The sequence below is a fragment of the Lactuca virosa genome, chromosome 4, assembly GCF_052849685.1.
Source record: "Lactuca virosa cultivar CGN04683 chromosome 4, Lactuca_virosa_CGN04683_v6, whole genome shotgun sequence".
Classification (NCBI taxonomy): Eukaryota; Viridiplantae; Streptophyta; class Magnoliopsida; order Asterales; family Asteraceae; genus Lactuca; species Lactuca virosa.
Window position 1 is genome coordinate 491,778,030 of NC_136429.1, and position 17,714 is coordinate 491,795,743.

At 36.0% G+C, this 17,714-nt stretch overlaps 2 long non-coding RNA genes across 2 annotated transcripts; both read right to left on the minus strand.

Moving 5' to 3' along the window:
* Window positions 1-7,706: 7,706 nt before the first annotated feature.
* LOC145169382 (uncharacterized) lies at window positions 7,707-9,487 on the minus strand. The gene is made up of 4 exons (XR_013742457.1): window positions 9,402-9,487; window positions 9,226-9,310; window positions 8,331-8,394; window positions 7,707-7,758 (listed from the first exon to the last, which is right to left on the minus strand). It is a non-coding gene; the product is annotated as an uncharacterized LOC145169382 (long non-coding RNA).
* Window positions 9,488-11,788: 2,301 nt separating this feature from the next.
* LOC145169383 (uncharacterized) lies at window positions 11,789-17,403 on the minus strand. The gene is made up of 3 exons (XR_013742458.1): window positions 17,199-17,403; window positions 12,234-12,339; window positions 11,789-11,930 (listed from the first exon to the last, which is right to left on the minus strand). It is a non-coding gene; the product is annotated as an uncharacterized LOC145169383 (long non-coding RNA).
* Between the last annotated feature and the right edge of the window lie 311 nt (window positions 17,404-17,714).

The window sequence follows — 17,714 nt, forward strand, 5'->3', positions numbered from 1 at the left end:
ATCGTATATCATCATATCAAAGGAATGTATCATAATCATATAGGCTTAGGTAGTCTCGTAGTAACACCTAACCCCATAGGAAAAACCCGTTCGCTACTTGTGTGTCTGGCCAGCCAAATGCTTTAGGTGGTTCACGACTCCCACCCGTCATACCGACCCCAAGACTCCACTTTCACTACTCCGACTATGGAATGTACAAGTACATCGCAGTGTCGTTGTTGTGTTGGTACAAGCGGTGGCATTCGTCCGCGATGTCACACCCCGATCCTTGTAGGAATCAATCGAGGCGTGATATATTGTTCAAAGTCTCATGACAGCTATGTTATAATATGATTAGATTTAATTAAGTACTAAGTATGCAAACAAGATCCACAACATACAAATACAAATCCAAATATGAACAACATTTATTACATCAAATTTAAATAGTCTTGTGGATTTCTAAGGCACAACCTATTTTTCATCAACTTCATTCTTCAAATCTGCATCATGGGTAAAAACAGGTCAACTACGAGAGTTGGTGAGTAATCTAATTTTAGTAGAGAAAATTGTGAAGTTGAAACCTTTATAATTGGAAATTTGTTTTCTTTTGAAGTCGGCAAACAATTATATTTGAGATAACGGTTTATAAATCAAAAATTGATTAACCAATGATAACAACAACAATAAGTCCTCACCCTATATATACATATATATATATATATATATATATATATATATATATATATATAAATATATATACGATGGAGCATCTAATCATCATACACACTCAACCACGTGCGATCAATCACCTTAGCGTCCCAAGGCGGGGTGGTTAACCCAATAGCGCTATTATTGTCCATAACGTACCTCAAGAATACGGGCATAGTCATGGAGATTAGACTAAAAATGATAATGCACTACAAGTACATGTAGCGTAAACAAACAATAGTTATACAATTAATGACTCACGTATAAATGTCCCAACAATGTCTCAATTGTGATAAAACAATAAAATGAAGTTGGAACATATTAGAACCGCATGATACACCCCAAAAGTATTGAAAATTATAAAATATGGGGTAGATTACTCACTTTAGTCCCAAAACGAAATGCGTGTGTCGTACGATAGACGGTTCGGGTCAAAATGGCGTAGAACCTAATATAATTAATAGTTTTGGTTTAGGAACTGCTAAACGAGAATAGAGTATTAATAAAAATTATAGTTTGTTATGTAAATGTATCATAAACTATACCTTTTATAGTTTATCACAACAAGGGTAGTAGTAGTGTTCATAAACTATAATTGTCATAGTTTACCAAATGTTTGTGTATAACGGATGTAAACTTTGTTTATAAAAATTAATTATTTACCATACTTGTGAAGGTAAAAATCCATTTGTTTTCTGATGTATGTCTAATTACCATGACAAAATGACATATAATGTAATAATATATGATTACATAATGATATACACCTTGCTCAACGAGTTACAAGACGTAAATGAAATTGATGGTATTTTTCTAGTAATAACGTTTTTGTTACTGTTCTTAGAAAATTTATAGAAAAATCATCAAAGGTCTAAATCAAAAACCGCAAATTCTGAGAGTTTAGAAAGTGTGTCTAGTTTGTTCATAAATTTTCTCATGATTTTTAGTGATCTCCAACGTGTGTGAAAATATTTATATTCACAGACTGGTCCGGTTTTGTTTCTGAAATGATAGACAGTTTTGTAAAAATCACCATAAATCGTATAAAAATCATATGGTGATGTGCAAGTAGTAATTTTAAAGGTATGAACCTGAACTATATGCGTCTGAAACAGTTTTGAAAACTAAAATGTTTAAGTTGACCAAAACAGTCCGTGAATGGAGTTACATGTTTCTGTTGAAGACTGTTAAATGAGTTTAGTTGTGTTTTTGGTGTTTTAACTTGTATTCCCCCCCTTAAAACTTAAGAAAAACATTAAAATATAGGGGTATGAACTCACCTTATGTGTTATTAGAGGATGGATGTTGGAGAAGAGAAGTGTTCAACCCAAGAACACTTAGAAGATGCCTTGACGAATCGAGAACCTAACATGAAGGTGACGATGTTTGTGTAAGATTCTTATGATTTTGAGTAGAAGGATGTGTAATAATCATAAGAAGAATGAATTATACTTACCAAGAGTGGAAGAAAGCTTGATAATCAGCCTTGGAAGTCTTGGAATTGAGAGAGAATGGTGAGAGAATTTGGAGTGTGATCCTTGGAGGAAAATGAGAGAATGAAAGAAGTATGAAGAGAGGGGATGGGTTTTTATACTTAGACAAGGAGTGGGGCTGGTCATGTAGTGGGTATGAGTTGGTCATGTAGTGGGTAAGAGCTGGTCATGTAGTGGGAAAGAGTTGGCCATGTAGTGGGTGTGAGTGGTGGCATGTGACATAAAGTAAAGTAAAGTCATCTTTCCACCTCAAGCACCTCCCCTACTAATTATTGGTATGAATGGCCCTAAAAACGTGGGGATTACTGACATATAGAGTTCTAATTGTAAAAATAAAGTTTTTGGTGAAAATCCCGCGTTAAAATGATGAAAAACGGGCCTAAAACAAAGTCGTAGTCGAAAAACCGGAAATATTATGACACACAAAAATGCATGTCGTCTTCTTTTATGACAGGGGCTTCCTTGATACTCATTGCGTGTCATCAACACGCGCGTCGTAAGGTTATGACAGACAAATGTGTGTCGTCTTCCTTTATGACAGGGACTTCGGTCCCGAAGCTTCAGTTTTGGGTCCTTAAGCCTATTTTACCCGTTTTTACCTCGTTTCAAGTGGTTTTTTGACCCAGTTAAGGGTCGGGATGGCCCGAATGATTACAAAAATTTAAAGGAACTTTTGAGAGAGATTTGGGAGAGATTCGGGAGAGATTTGGGAGAGATTTTAATAGAGAGAGGTTGAGTGAAAGAGATTGTGAGAGGTTTCGTTTGTGATCTTTTTGAGTGTCCGGCTTCGCAACGAAAGGTCCATAAACCCCGTTAAGCCATGATTTAGTGTTTTACACAATCTCGATGATTGTGCAATAGTGTTTTATCGCTTTGATTGGTTGTTTAGCACTGTTAAGGCTAAGGAAAATCAAACACATGAATTTTTCAAATGATGTTTTCTCATTGAAATAGCGAATTGTATAATGTAAACCCTAACATACAAGGGTTAATGGAGTTGACGGTTTGACTTGTTGACTTTGTTTGACTTTGACTTGACCGAAATTTGACGGTTGTCACATCATCCCCCCGTTAGAGGGAATTTCGTCCCGAAATTTGCATTTTGATTGGGACTTCAAGAGTTTGGAAAAAGATGTGGAAAACTTTTCGTAGTACAAGAAATTGATTATGGTGAGGAACAACCCTCCTGATGTCACATGACGACCTTGGAAATTTCTTATTGTAACTTGAACTGAATCAATTTAAAAGGAGTTTATTGTTTTGGGATGATAGAGTATTCTATGTGTGCTTTTATACTCCCTGTTTTATCCTTGGTATTACCACTATGAATATTTTATAACGTAGTTAGCGAGTTCCATCATTACGAATGTTTCAACAAATTTTGACGAAATTTGAATTATAAGTCCTACAAGTTCTTTTATAGTCGATTGACGTAAACTAGTCGTATATCATTAAGATTGCAAGGGCATTTTGGATGGGTGACCCTGCCTTAAGCCCACAACTAAACAAGGAACAGGGAATGAGGCAGAATCACACATTCTAAGTCCATAGAATCTTAATGATATATGACCATAATGTTTACACTAGCCCTCATAGATTCCAGGGGAATAGTATTATTGGGCTAGAAGTAGGAATTGTAGTTCAAAATAAAATAGTTATAAGACTGCTATCTTCAAACTTGGGCTTTGGCCCCTCCCGATTCCTAATCAGAATGGTCCAATACTCTTGCCCGATCCAAGTCGAGAGTTGATTCATGTGGCTAGAGCTTAGGCTTGGGTCTTAGAGAAAGAGGCAATGCGTCAGGCTGGCTTCACAGAGCTGCAAAAACTCTTCTCTCTCGACAGTGGATAGATAACATGCCTCGGCTCTTCAGGCCCACATTGCCTACTGGGCCAACTCAAATGAACATCCACTTAGTTACCCCACTTGGGTTATAGGCAAGTGTTACCAAGCCCGGTATCAAGAAATCAAAATCGATTCATCCCTATTTGCCCAATTCGCTGCCTATCTCGCCTGCTGTTCGTTTCTCGCTGTCTCGCCAAGTCAGTCGCCTGGTCTCACTCTCGCCAATCGCCATCGCCTAATGCCCAAATCCCTATTCACACTTCACAGAAATTAGGTATGTAATCCCGAGACCCATATCCTGTTCAGCTGTTCTTTCTTTTCTGATTGTAAGATTGTTGATTGTTGGTGTTGGCGTATTGCACTGCTGCTGCTGTTTTCAGTCAATTCGTTAACTATTTATGCGTTACTACTGTCTTACTGAGTTTCTTTTTTAATTTGGCTGTCATTTGTGATTTGGCGATTTTCCAATTTGATTTATAAGTTATGAACTTATAGATTTGGTTATTGTTAAATGAGTTATTGGTTATTGTTCAAATTTTGATTTTGAAATTTTTTTTTTTGTTAATTTCAGTTTATAATATTTTTGGCCCCCCCTCCCCCAAGTTAATTGTTCAAGCTCCGCTACTGATAGATTCACTGGTAAAAACCCTGAGTTTTTACATAGATGATAAGACTTATTTGGGTTTTGCCGTGTTCCCAAGATTCATGGTTTATAGACTTGAATAGATGCTAGTTTTAGTAATAAAAAGAAATTTAGAATTTAAATGTCGATGTTAGATGCTTGTACTGATATTTAAGGGGTTTAAAAAAATAAAGTTTTATTAGTTACCTATAGCGACACTCAAGTCATAATTTGCATGTGTGAAGACTTGGAGTACTTTCTAATGAAAAGTGTGCTACTGGGGAAATTCGAAACTGGTACGTAGCTTCAAAGTCAAGAATATGCAGTAGGCATGTGATGCATTAAATGCATGAGGCACAAAAATCCTAATTTGCAGCAACATATACGTATATGTGTGTGAATTGAAGAAGAAGGTTACGGCTCAAAGACCATTCATTTCCTCTTTATTTTTTATTTATTACTCCTCCCACTTACCTTATATAAATCATCACAGAAGAAGGTAACGGCTCAAAGACCATTCATTTCCTCTTTATTTGTTATTTATTACTTCTCCCACTTCCCTTATATAAATCAGCACAATCTTACCGTGACTCTTTAACTTCTCCCTCACAAATGGATCCGCCTGCAGATCATCAAAACCCCATAGATGACCTCGATCGGTTTCAGTACTTTGATCATCAGGATCTGTTCAGGTATATATAAATGTCACTCATTACACCATCTTTCGCACAGAAAAGTGATTTTGTTTATATTGATCAAAACATGGTTTGATTTTTGCAGTGGTGACCTGCTCAACCATCAGGATTTCGAGTTGTCGGAAAATCGCATGAAGTGCTCGATCAGAATGTTTCCACAGTACTTAACAAAGATCAAAACATCATTTCTAGAAATGAGTTTCATGATCTTGATCCCCTTGAAGACATAAGCTTATGGGATTGTTGGGAGGATGGTAATTTACCATTGGTTAGTTTCAATGAAGACTGTAAATCCGGTGGTGAGGCTACAGGTAGTTCTAGTGCTGCCACCACTGATCACGGTGACCGGAAGGTGGCAAATAGATTGAGACCATTGGAGTTTGAAGAGATAGCGAGTACTTTGAGATGCCGATAATCATGGCAGCAAAGGAACTAGGGATAGGGTCAACATTGTTGAAGAAAAGATGCAGAGAGCTAAACATAAACAGATGGCCTCATAGAAAACTTAAGAGCCTTCAATCCCTCATTCAAAATGCCAAGGTAAACTACGATAATAACCTTCTATACGTTACTCATGCATGTATGCATGCACTTGGTAACCAAAGTAGTTTTAGTATTTTCTAAAATTTTAATTATTAGTTTCTTTATAACATAAACATAGGCCCTAGGCATATGCCACATCGAATCAATTGTTTTACTACGATTTCTGATTTATATTTACATAAACTTAACTCATTGTAAATTTTGTGAACTCACACGAAAAATATATTGCATCTACCTAAAAAAACTAGGAGTTGGGATTAAAGGAGGAGGTAGAGACGTTAGCAGGGCACAAGAAGATGATGGAGAAATTGCCAGGTATGGAATTGACAGAAAGAACAAAGAAGCTTTGGCAAGCTTGCTTCAAAGCTATTTATAAGAAGAGAGGACTTAACAATCCTTAGTCCTTACCTTTTCTTTTAGCCATTTTGTTATAATTAGTGGATTTTAATCTACATTGTATGTGTTTTTCTCTTGATAGATTGATACCCTTTTTAGTTTCATTGTGTTTGTCTATTGATTTTTAATGCAGAAAATTTTGTATAATTTGGGTATTATAGTTTGTATTATGTATTTAGCTATATTCTAGATTGCCGACATGACTACGCTGACGACTCTATACCAGAGGTCTATATAAATAGACTTATGAATTTAGTAGGAATAACTTGATTATAATCTTGTGATTTGTTCCATGTCTGATCCACTCCTAAGATTCACTCGACATGCCCCCAGTTATGTGTAATTAAAATTTTATTAGACTGTTGATCATAATGAGTCTACCCTAAGTCCACAACCAAACAAGGAACATGTCAACTATGAGAAACACGCATATGGACTTGTGAGTTATTTGTAAATTGATTAGGGAAATAAAGTTTTTTTTTTGACATTGTTGGGTAAAATAATTGTAAAACACTTGTTGGGCCATGGTTAGGAGTGTTGGGCACCTTTTGGGCTTTCCATGGTTACTAAATGTGAAACATGTAGCACTTGCGTGGGCCCCCACAAAACTAAGTTTTCACATTTCTTTCCCACTTCTAGGCCCATTAGGGAACTTAATAGTCCAATGAGTTGGCCATTTTGGAGTGTATCCTTTCGGATACGTTTGATAAGGTCGGGTATTTTGATGGCTCAAAAGTAATGTGAATGACGCGCTTTGGCCTATAGGTTTGGGAACTCTCGCCTTTGGTCCCCAGATAAGCAAACTGGTCCCTCGGTTGATTGGGATGTATACGAATGCTTACCTAGTCAGGACTTTCGGGCTACCGGCACCTCCCCCTTCCAGTTAATACGCGTCCATTACTATGATCCTACCCAACTAGAGTGGATGACTTTGAATTTCCTATTAGCTCTAAGGAATACATATATGTATATACATTTTGTTAAACAACTTGAGTATGTGTGTGATTTTCAAAGAAAGTGGAGAATATTCACAAGTGTATGCACACATATAAGTCTCAGGAGTAATACGTATGCACATAAGGGAGCAATTAACACACAAAGGTATTCCTAGGATTTTCTAAGTGTGAATTGCATGCAGTTGTGTGTGCATTTTATAAACTAGCATACGAGAGGACCCTAGAGGCTATAGACTAGGTCAAGGCAATTATCCTAATTCCCTATAGTCCAGGGCTCTGATACCAATCTGTCACACCCCGATCCTTGTCGGAATCAATCGAGGCGTGATATATTGTTCAAAGTCTCATGACAGCTATGTTATAATATGATTAGATTCAATTAAGTACTAAGTATGCAAACAAGATCCACAACATACAAATACAAATCCAAATATGAACAACATTTATTACATCAAATTTAAATAGTCTTGTGGATTTCTAAGGCGCAACCTATTTTTCATCAACTTCATTCTTCAAATCTGCATCATGGGTAAAAACAGGTCAACTACGAGAGTTGGTGAGTAATCTAATTTTAGTAGAGAAAATTGTGAAGTTGAAACCTTTATAATTGGAAATTTGGTTTCTTTTGAAGTCGGCAAACAATTGTATTTGAGATAACGGTTTATAAATCAAAAATTGATTAACCAATGATAACAACAACAATAAGTCCTCACCCTATATATACATATGTATATATATATATATATAAATATATATAGGATGGAGCATCTAATCATCATACACACTGAACCACGTGCGATGAATCACCTTAGCGTCCCAAGGCGGGGTGGTTAACCCAATAGCGCTATTATTGTCCATAACGTACCTTAAGAATACGGGCATAGTCATGGAGATTAGACTAAAAATGATAATGCACTACAAGTACATGTAGCGTAAACAAACAATAGTTATACAATTAATGACTCACGTATAAATGTCCCAACAATGTCTCAATTGTGATAAAACAATAAAATGAAGTTGGAACATATTAGAACCGCATGATACACCCCAAAAGTATTGAAAAGTATAAAATATGGGGTAGATTACTCACTTTAGTCCCAAAACGAAATGCGTGTGTCGTACGATAGACGGTTCGGGTCAAAATGGCGTAGAACCTAATATAATTAATAGTTTTGGTTTAGGAACTGCTAAACGAGAATAGAGTATTAATAAAAATTATAGTTTGTTATGTAAATGTATCATAAACTATACCTTCTATAGTTTATCACAACAAGGGTAGTAGTAGTGTTCATAAACTATAATTGTCATAGTTTACCAAATGTTTGTGTATAACGGATGTAAACTTTGTTTATAAAAATTAATTATTTACCATACTTGTGAAGGTAAAAATCCATTTGTTTTCTGATGTATGTCTAATTACCAAGACAAAATGACATATAATGTAATAATATATGATTACATAATGATATACACCTTGCTCAACGAGTTACAAGACGTAAATGAAATTGATGGTATTTTTCTAGTAATAACGTTTCTGTTACTGTTCTTAGAAAATTTATAGAAAAATCATCAAAGGTCTAAATCAAAAACCGCAAATTCTGAGAGTTTAGAAAGTGTGTCTAGTTTGTTCATAAATTTTCTCATGATTTTTAGTGATCTCCAACTTGTGTGAAAATATTCATATTCACAGACTGGTCCGGTTTTGTTTCTGAAATGATAGACAGTTTTGTAAAAATCACCATAAATCGTATAAAAATCATATGGTGATGTGCAAGTAGTCATTTTAAAGGTATGAACCTGAACTATATGCGTCTGAAACAGTTTTGAAAACTAAAATGTTTAAGTTGACCAAAACAGTCCGTGAATGGAGTTACATGTTTCTGTTGAAGACTGTTAAATGAGTTTAGTTGTGTTTTTGGTGTTTTAACTTGTATTCCCCCCTTAAAACTTAAGAAAAACATTAAAATATAGGGGTATGAACTCACCTTATGTGTTATTAGAGGATGGATGTTGGAGAAGAGAAGTGTTCAACCCAAGAACACTTAGAAGATGCCTTGACGAATCGAGAACCTAACATGAAGGTGACGATGTTTGTGTAAGATTCTTATGATTTTGAGTAGAAGGATGTGTAATAATCATAAGAAGAATGAATTATACTTACCAAGAGTGGAAGAAAGCTTGATAATCAGCCTTGGAAGTCTTGGAATTGAGAGAGAATGGTGAGAGAATTTGGAGTGTGATCCTTGGAGGAAAATGAGAGAATGAAAGAAGTATGAAGAGAGGGGATGGGTTTTTATACTTAGACAAGGAGTGGGGCTGGTCATGTAGTGGGTATGAGTTGGTCATGTAGTGGGTAAGAGCTGGTCATGTAGTGGGAAAGAGTTGGCCATGTAGTGGGTGTGAGTGGTGGCATGTGACATAAAGTAAAGTAAAGTCATCTTTCCACCTCAAGCACCTCCCCTACTAATTATTGGTATGAATGGCCCTAAAAACGTGGGGATTACTGACATATAGAGTTCTAACTGTAAAAATAAAGTTTTTGGTGAAAATCCCGCGTTAAAATGATGAAAAACGGGTCTAAAACAAAGTCGTAGTCGAAAAACCGGAAACATTATGACACGCAAAAATGCATGTCGTCTTCTTTTATGACAGGGGCTTCCTTGATACTCATTGCGTGTCATCAACACGCGCGTCGTAAGGTTATGACAGACAAATGTGTGTCGTCTTCCTTTATGACAGAGACTTCGGTCCTGAAGCTTCAGTTTTGGGTCCTTAAGCCTATTTTACCCGTTTTTACCCCGTTTCAAGTGGTTTTTTGACCCAGTTAAGGGCCGGGATGGCCCGAATGATTACAAAAATTTAAAGGAACTTTTGAGAGGGATTTGGGAGAGATTCGGGAGAGATTTGGGAGAGATTTTAATAGAGAGAGGTTGAGTGAAAGAGATTGTGAGAGGTTTCATTTGTGATCTTTTTGAGTGTCCGGCTTCGCAACGAAAGGTCCATAAACCCCGTTAAGCCATGATTTAGTGTTTTACACAATCCCGATGATTGTGCAATAGTGTTTTATCGCTTTGGTTGGTTGTTTAGCACTGTTAAGGCTAAGGAAAATCAAACACATGAATTTTTCAAATGATGTTTTCTCATTGAAATAGCGAATTGTATAATGTAAACCCTAACATACAAGGGTTAATGGAGTTGACCGGTTTGACTTGTTGACTTTGTTTGACTTTGACTTGACCGAAATTTGACGGTTGTCACACGCGACCTCCCAACACCTACGTGATGTTTGTACAAGCCTCGTTCGAATGGCCAACATCACTCCAGTCTGCAAACACCGAAGTGTACGCGTACCATGTGTCGCACGGGCATCTAGAAAGACCGAGCAACTCGTAAATGGATTAAGCTCTTTTCCTAGAAGGTATTTTTCAACCAACCAGGCTCGAATGTATCCGGATAGGGTTTCATGCTAAGTGCTAGGTTCTACACTTTCCCTCTATGCATAACCCCACATAATCGATCGTAAATCCAGTACAAGCACACAATATTTGTATTATCATAATCAAGATTCACAAGCATGCAATATTCGTATTATCATAGTTGCAATTAATCATATCAAGTACCAAGATAGGCATATCAACCAAATTTACTAAGCATGCAAATGTCACAGAAGGCAAAACATTGACATATCTCATACTGCACATATAGGCATACTTAACAATTAATAATATCCTAATCTGACTAATCGAGCCGTTTCTGGAAAGTAGTTTTCGACTATGTACAAGGTTTATGAAAAAGTCTATTGACTCACCTTTCGTTCGGTAGTGAAATCACTTCAAAACGTGATTTCGTAGCTCTTTTACTCAACAAATACCTAAACAAAAAGTATATATTTATTTAGTTTACGCTAAGATAAACATTATTAACACTAAATGTATATTTATTTATCTCATATTACTTTATTAGATTAATCTATTGTTGTTTATAAATTACGATCACTACTAGAAAACTAGGGCAACAGCTACGGCACAATCCGTAGCTATTCAGTAGGTATAAGGCGATACCTACGGATTTGCTACGGAAAATGCCTTGTAGCATAAATGCCCGTGGGAAATTTATAACTACGGAATTGCTACGGACTAGCTACAGAATAGCTACGGCTTTTTCCGTAGGTATAGTACCTACGGAATAGCTACGAAAATACATAACTACGGATTTCCTACGGATTACCGACGGAGCCCACTTTGACTACCATTGACTTTATTACCTACAGATTTCCCACGGCTCACATTACCTACGGATTTTCCGTAGGTAATTATTTTTAATTTTTTTAAAAAAAAAGCAAATAATTATTAAAAAAAAATCCAGTTTTTGATGTTCAAATTATTGAAAAAACTCATTACATTAAACTTATAACAACCACAAAACAAATAACATTATAATAAAACTAATAAACCTAAAAAGGTATCAAATACAAATACATATTAGTAATGAACATTGTCTAATAATACATTAAATGTGTCTAATAATACACATTAAAAGTGTCAACTACAAATGTTTAACTAAATGCTTACAAACATAAAATTGAGAATTATTTGGTGGATTACTTGGCAAATTATTGGGTAAGTTGAATCGATAAAAGCCGACAAGTGTTCTTCAATTTGAGTTTTGAATCAAATGCCTCCAATTGTTCCTGTTTCAACACACCATAATCAGTGATCACAAAAAAAATACAAATATAGCAATGTACTTTTATTTATTTGTTTATTAAAGCCATAATTGGGAACATTTTTGATAGTACAACGCTATAAGTAAGTTGTTATAATAATCATGTATATCTTGCATTTAAGAGGCAAAATATACTGAATTTAAAGTAGTTCATGGTAATTACAGAAATCATAAAATAATAGCATGACCAAAGGCTATTGAGCAATATATTAGTGAAAACCTAACTCATAGATGCATAGTAGTTACAAAAAAGTTTACTCTATCTTACCCAAATGCAAATAGAGTCCTTGGATTATGCTTTTCTTTCCAACCACTTAAGCAAATTTAGTTGCAAGTTACCCAATCGGCTATATGTGAAACAATATATATTGTACCTGTACATGGAACCCAAACTATTCCATAAGCATAAACTTGCAGGAAAAAATCAACTTAAGTAATAATAGACCATAAACATAAGTTGGATTTAAAAGCAATAATTTTCTAGAATTTATGTAACCCACAATCAACATGGTGGTGTGTTGATACTTGATTCACAATAAGCATTTTATGCAACCTACAACTTGAACAACCCTAAGAACATCAAATTCCTCTCTTTTCATATCTAAAATTCGAATTTGATGCTTCTAAACATAAACTCATAGCTCAATACCTCGATTTTTTATCTCCTCTACAAAGAAAGTAAAAAGGATGTTACCAGAATCTTTTAAATCAACATCTACAGGTCTCAACTCTCAAGCCACTATTGTAGCATCTTTTCCATTTTCAACCTATAACAGAAAAAACAGATATAAACATAATATCCACTCCCAACAAAAGAAACAGATATAAACAATAAATACACAATTAACTTAATAAAAATTTCAATAAATCATGTCAAAGAAACTGAAATACCAAGGAGTAATTTTATTCATAGAGTGATACCAAAAAGATTAGGGCTTACATTCATCAAGGAAAGCAGTAAAATAAGAATAGAGGGAGGCGACAGTTGAAGCAGATATGGTGGAGAATGGCAGTGGGACAGATACAGCGGCCAGGTCGACGGTGCTTCCGACTTCTTCAGTGGGTGGTGGCGTCGGCGACAAACTGAACCGACGACGGTTGCCAACAATGACGACCGTTCGTGGGAGATGTGAGGCGGGACGTCTTGCAGGGAATTAAACCCTAGAAGAAATCGAGCAAATGATTAAGCATGTACATTACATTCTTCAAATTAAAAAAAGAAAAAATCTAGGGTTTACCTTTGTAGGAGAAGAAATTGAGCAAAGATGGGTTATGCCGGAGGAGCTCTGCTGCCGCAGAGGGAAGGAACGCTGGAAGAGGGGTGAACGATCCGGAGAAGGGACGAGCAATGAGGGGTGGTTTTGGGTAGCGTTCACAGAATACGAAGGGGGGAAGACAGAAGCGAGGAGTGTAGGAGTCGATCGCTAAAATGGAGGAGGAGGCGTACAAAAAAAATATGAAACCCTAAACTGAACAAGGCAAAAAAACGACGGTGGTATGACTCGAACTCGGGTATTTTCCATACATAACCAACAAATCTAAAAATCGGCTGGGAATGCCACATCCATACTAACATTGTCCACTATTACTTTTAACCACTTCCACAACCGTTTATTGTTATTATTATTATTATTATTATTATTATTATTATTATTATTATTATTATTATTGTGATTTTTAAATACATGTAGATACACATACACGAGTACATACATATACACATACACATAATCATATAAATATACATACACATTTAAATACACACATACACATACATATACATTCTCACCTACATACACATATAGACATACATAAACAAACATACATACATACATACATACATACATACATACATACATACATACATACATACATACATACATACATACATACATATGCATTACAATGTTAAACCATGAAATGAGTAATAGATCCCGAAGGTGTACACGACTTTATGAGCGATATTAATAGCTATAAGTTGGTGAAAGTTTAGATAATCATGTATGCATGTATGTGTCTACATGTATAATGGTTACACTTTCAATAACAAACTATTTTGTTATTTTTATATACATGTAGATACACATACACGAGTACATACATATACACATACACATAACCATACACAACAAACTGATGCATAAATGATGACGATGAGGATGATGATGATGATGATGATGATGATGATGATGACTATTGATAGTGTGATGGTGATGGTGATGGTGGTGGTGGTGGTGGTGATGGTAACGGTGATGGTGATGGTGGTGATGATGATAGTGATGGTGATGGTGATGGTGGTGGTGATAGTAATGGTGATGATGGTGATGGTGATGGTGATGGTGCTGGTGATGGAATGGTGATGGTGGTGATGGTGTTGATGATGATGGTGATGATGATGGTGATGGTCATGTTGATGGTGATGGTGATGGTGATGGTGATAGTGATGATGGTGATGGTGATGGTGATGGTGATGGTGGTGATGGTGATGGTGATGGTGATGGTGGTGATGGTGGTGTTGGTGATGGTGGTGATGGTGATAGTGATGGTGATTGTGATGGTGATGATGATGGTGGTGTGATGATGGTGTTGGTGATGGTGGTGATGGTGATGGTGGTGATGATGATTGTGGTGATGATGATGGTGGTGTGATGGTGATGATGATGATGACGATGATGGTGGTGGTGGTGGTGATGATGATGGTGGTGTGGTGGTGATGGTGGTGATGGTGATGGTGGTGATGATGATGGTGGTGTGATGGTGATGGCGGCGATGGTGGTGATGATGATGGTGATGGTGATGGTGATGGAGATGGAGATGGTGGTGATGGTGGTGGTGATGGTGATGGAGATTGTAATGGTGGTGTGATGATGGTGGTGATGGTGGTTATGGTGATGGTGGTGATGATGATGGTGGTATGATGGTGATGATGATGATGGTGGTGGTGGTGGTGATGATGATGAAGGTGATGGTGATGATGATGATGGTGGTGATGATGATTATGATGATGATGGTGGTGGTGGTGGTGATGATGATGGTGATGGTGATGATGGTGATGATGATGGTGGTGGTGGTGGTGGTGGTGGTGGTGATGATGATGATAATGGTGTGGTGATGATGATGATGATGATGATGATGATGGTTGTGGTGATGATGATGATGGTGGTGGTGATGATGTTGATGATGATGGTGATGGTGATGTTGATGGTGGTGATGGTGGTGATGGTGATGATGGTGATGATGATGTAGGTATAGGTGTTTGTGAGATTTATGTGAACGTATTCATAAGCATTATACTGTTAAACCAGTAAACGAGTAATGGATCATGTATGTTCACACGGCTTTATGAATGATATTAATAGCTATAAGTTGGTGAAAATATAGATAATCATGTATATTAGAGGTGTGAAAAAAACGGAGCGAAAAAAACGACGTTTGGTGCCCGAAAAATCGAAAATATGAAAAATCCGTATCTAATTAGCTACGGATTAGCTACGGATTTTTCTTATTTTCGATTTTTTGGGCACCAAACGTCGTTTTTTTCGCTCTATTTTTTTCACACCTCTATTATACATGATTATCTATATTTTCACCAATTTATAGCTATTAATATCATTTATAAAGTCGTGTGCACATACATGATCCATTGCTAGTTTAATGGTTTAACACTATAATGCTTATGAATACGTACACATACATCTCACAAACACGTATACATACACATATACACGTACACATATACCACAACTCATTCATGTATATAAATATACATATACAAACATAATCGATGACAAGTTGGTGAAAAGTATAGGCATTATAATGTTAAATTGTGAAACGAGTACTTGATCCTGAAGGGGCACACGACTTTATGAACGATATTAATAGCTACAAGTTGGTGAAAATAAAGATAATCATGTATAGTCGAGGTGTGAAAAAAATGAAGCAAAAAAAACGATGTTTGGTGCCCGAAAATTTGAAAATAAGAAAAATCTATAGCTAATCTGTAGCTACTTAGCTACGGATTAGCTACGGAATTCTAACGGAAAGCATACTCCGTAGCTAATCCGTAGGTAATTAGTATCCGTAGGTATTCCGTAGTCATTCCGTAGCTAATTAACTACGGAATAACTACGGATTTGCATTTGTAGCTATTCCATAACTATTCCGTAGCTAATTAGCTACGGAACATCTACGTACCCGCATCCGTAGTTATTCCGTAGCTATTCCGTTATTAAAGTAGGACATCTCATTCTATAGCTGATCCGTAGCGATTATGTAGCTAATTAGCTACGGAAATTTTCCGTAGCTATTTTCCGTAGGAAAACGCCATGTTTTCCAGTAGTGGATTACCTCAATTTGGTTTATTATTTAATTAAACTGTATTTTAGAATCCTTCAATGTTAACTAACAATAATGAAATGCTTATATTACAAAGTCGTTGACACTAATCTGGAATCAACTGATGCTTTTAATTAACTATTCCATGTCATGCACCTTAATATATAATTTGTGATTATATTGAAACTCTTTTATATATTATACACGTTCATTTACAAAATTCCTTATTAACACATATGCCATCAAATCATTATGTGAATCACAAGTTTATAAGCATAACTTTTAATATGTGCTAACAAATTAGATTATTTATAACACTTTAAAATTAGCATGTAATTATTATTATTTTATCTTTACTAATAAAGCTCATGATATTTACCAAAATTATAAGCCGACATTTATGTGTTGATTACTTAAACTTCATCTTGACTTAAGAGATTCAAAATTTCATGCCTTACGATCACCGGTCATGTTCTAATAATAGTATACACACACAATCTAATTAAAGACCTTCTCCAGTGAAGTTTATGAGGTACATGAAGCATTACGTGAAAGCAACACATGGCTGTTAAAGATCGCAGAATTTAAAGTTGGGTAAACATGGTATCGGAAAGTAAGTTTCAAAATCAATGGGTTACATCGATGCTTCCAAATTCGATCGACACTCGTCCCAATCTTCAACCAGTATATATATATGTTCAGGATTAAGAAAGGTAAGGGGAATTGAAGGAAATCCGCACATATCTCGTTCAGATTAGGAGCAGCAAGTTTGCAGTAATTGCCAAGAATAGGGAAGGAAAAGAAGAGCTACATCTAGTATTCTGCCAGCGAGATATATATTCACGAACAAATTGTGGATGAGCAGGAAAACATGAGGAGTTTGGGTCCAAGAACTTACCAGTCGACGTGTTGCCGTCTTTGTCCCGATCAAAGTCCAAGCGATAGTAGATTTTCAATAACCTTAGCCGTAACCAGCTCTCTCTCTCTCTCGAACCCTCTCGATCTCACTATCTTTACACAACTATCTTCCCGCTCCTCAGGTTTCCTTCTGCTTGTGTTTTCTCATGGTTAAATTATCTTTAGGGAAACGTATGTGAGAATAATTAAGGCGAAGGGTGAGCATATGGGTCGTGAGTAACGGAAACGAAAGAAACAAAAAGGTCGGCAGTTTCCCTAATCGTATGAGTGAAATTGATTAAAGATCAATTTACAATTTTGGTCCCCAATAACTTCTCCAATTTCATTAAAATCCCCACCTCTTATATTCATTTCATTTAAAGTTTCTATGATTAACTATTCACCCCCTAGACTTATATATTCACTTAACTTATTACCTTAATTAAATTTTAAAGTTAATTAAACACATTTTATACATTTTGATTATTAGTTAAATCCTATAATTAATTTAAATCTC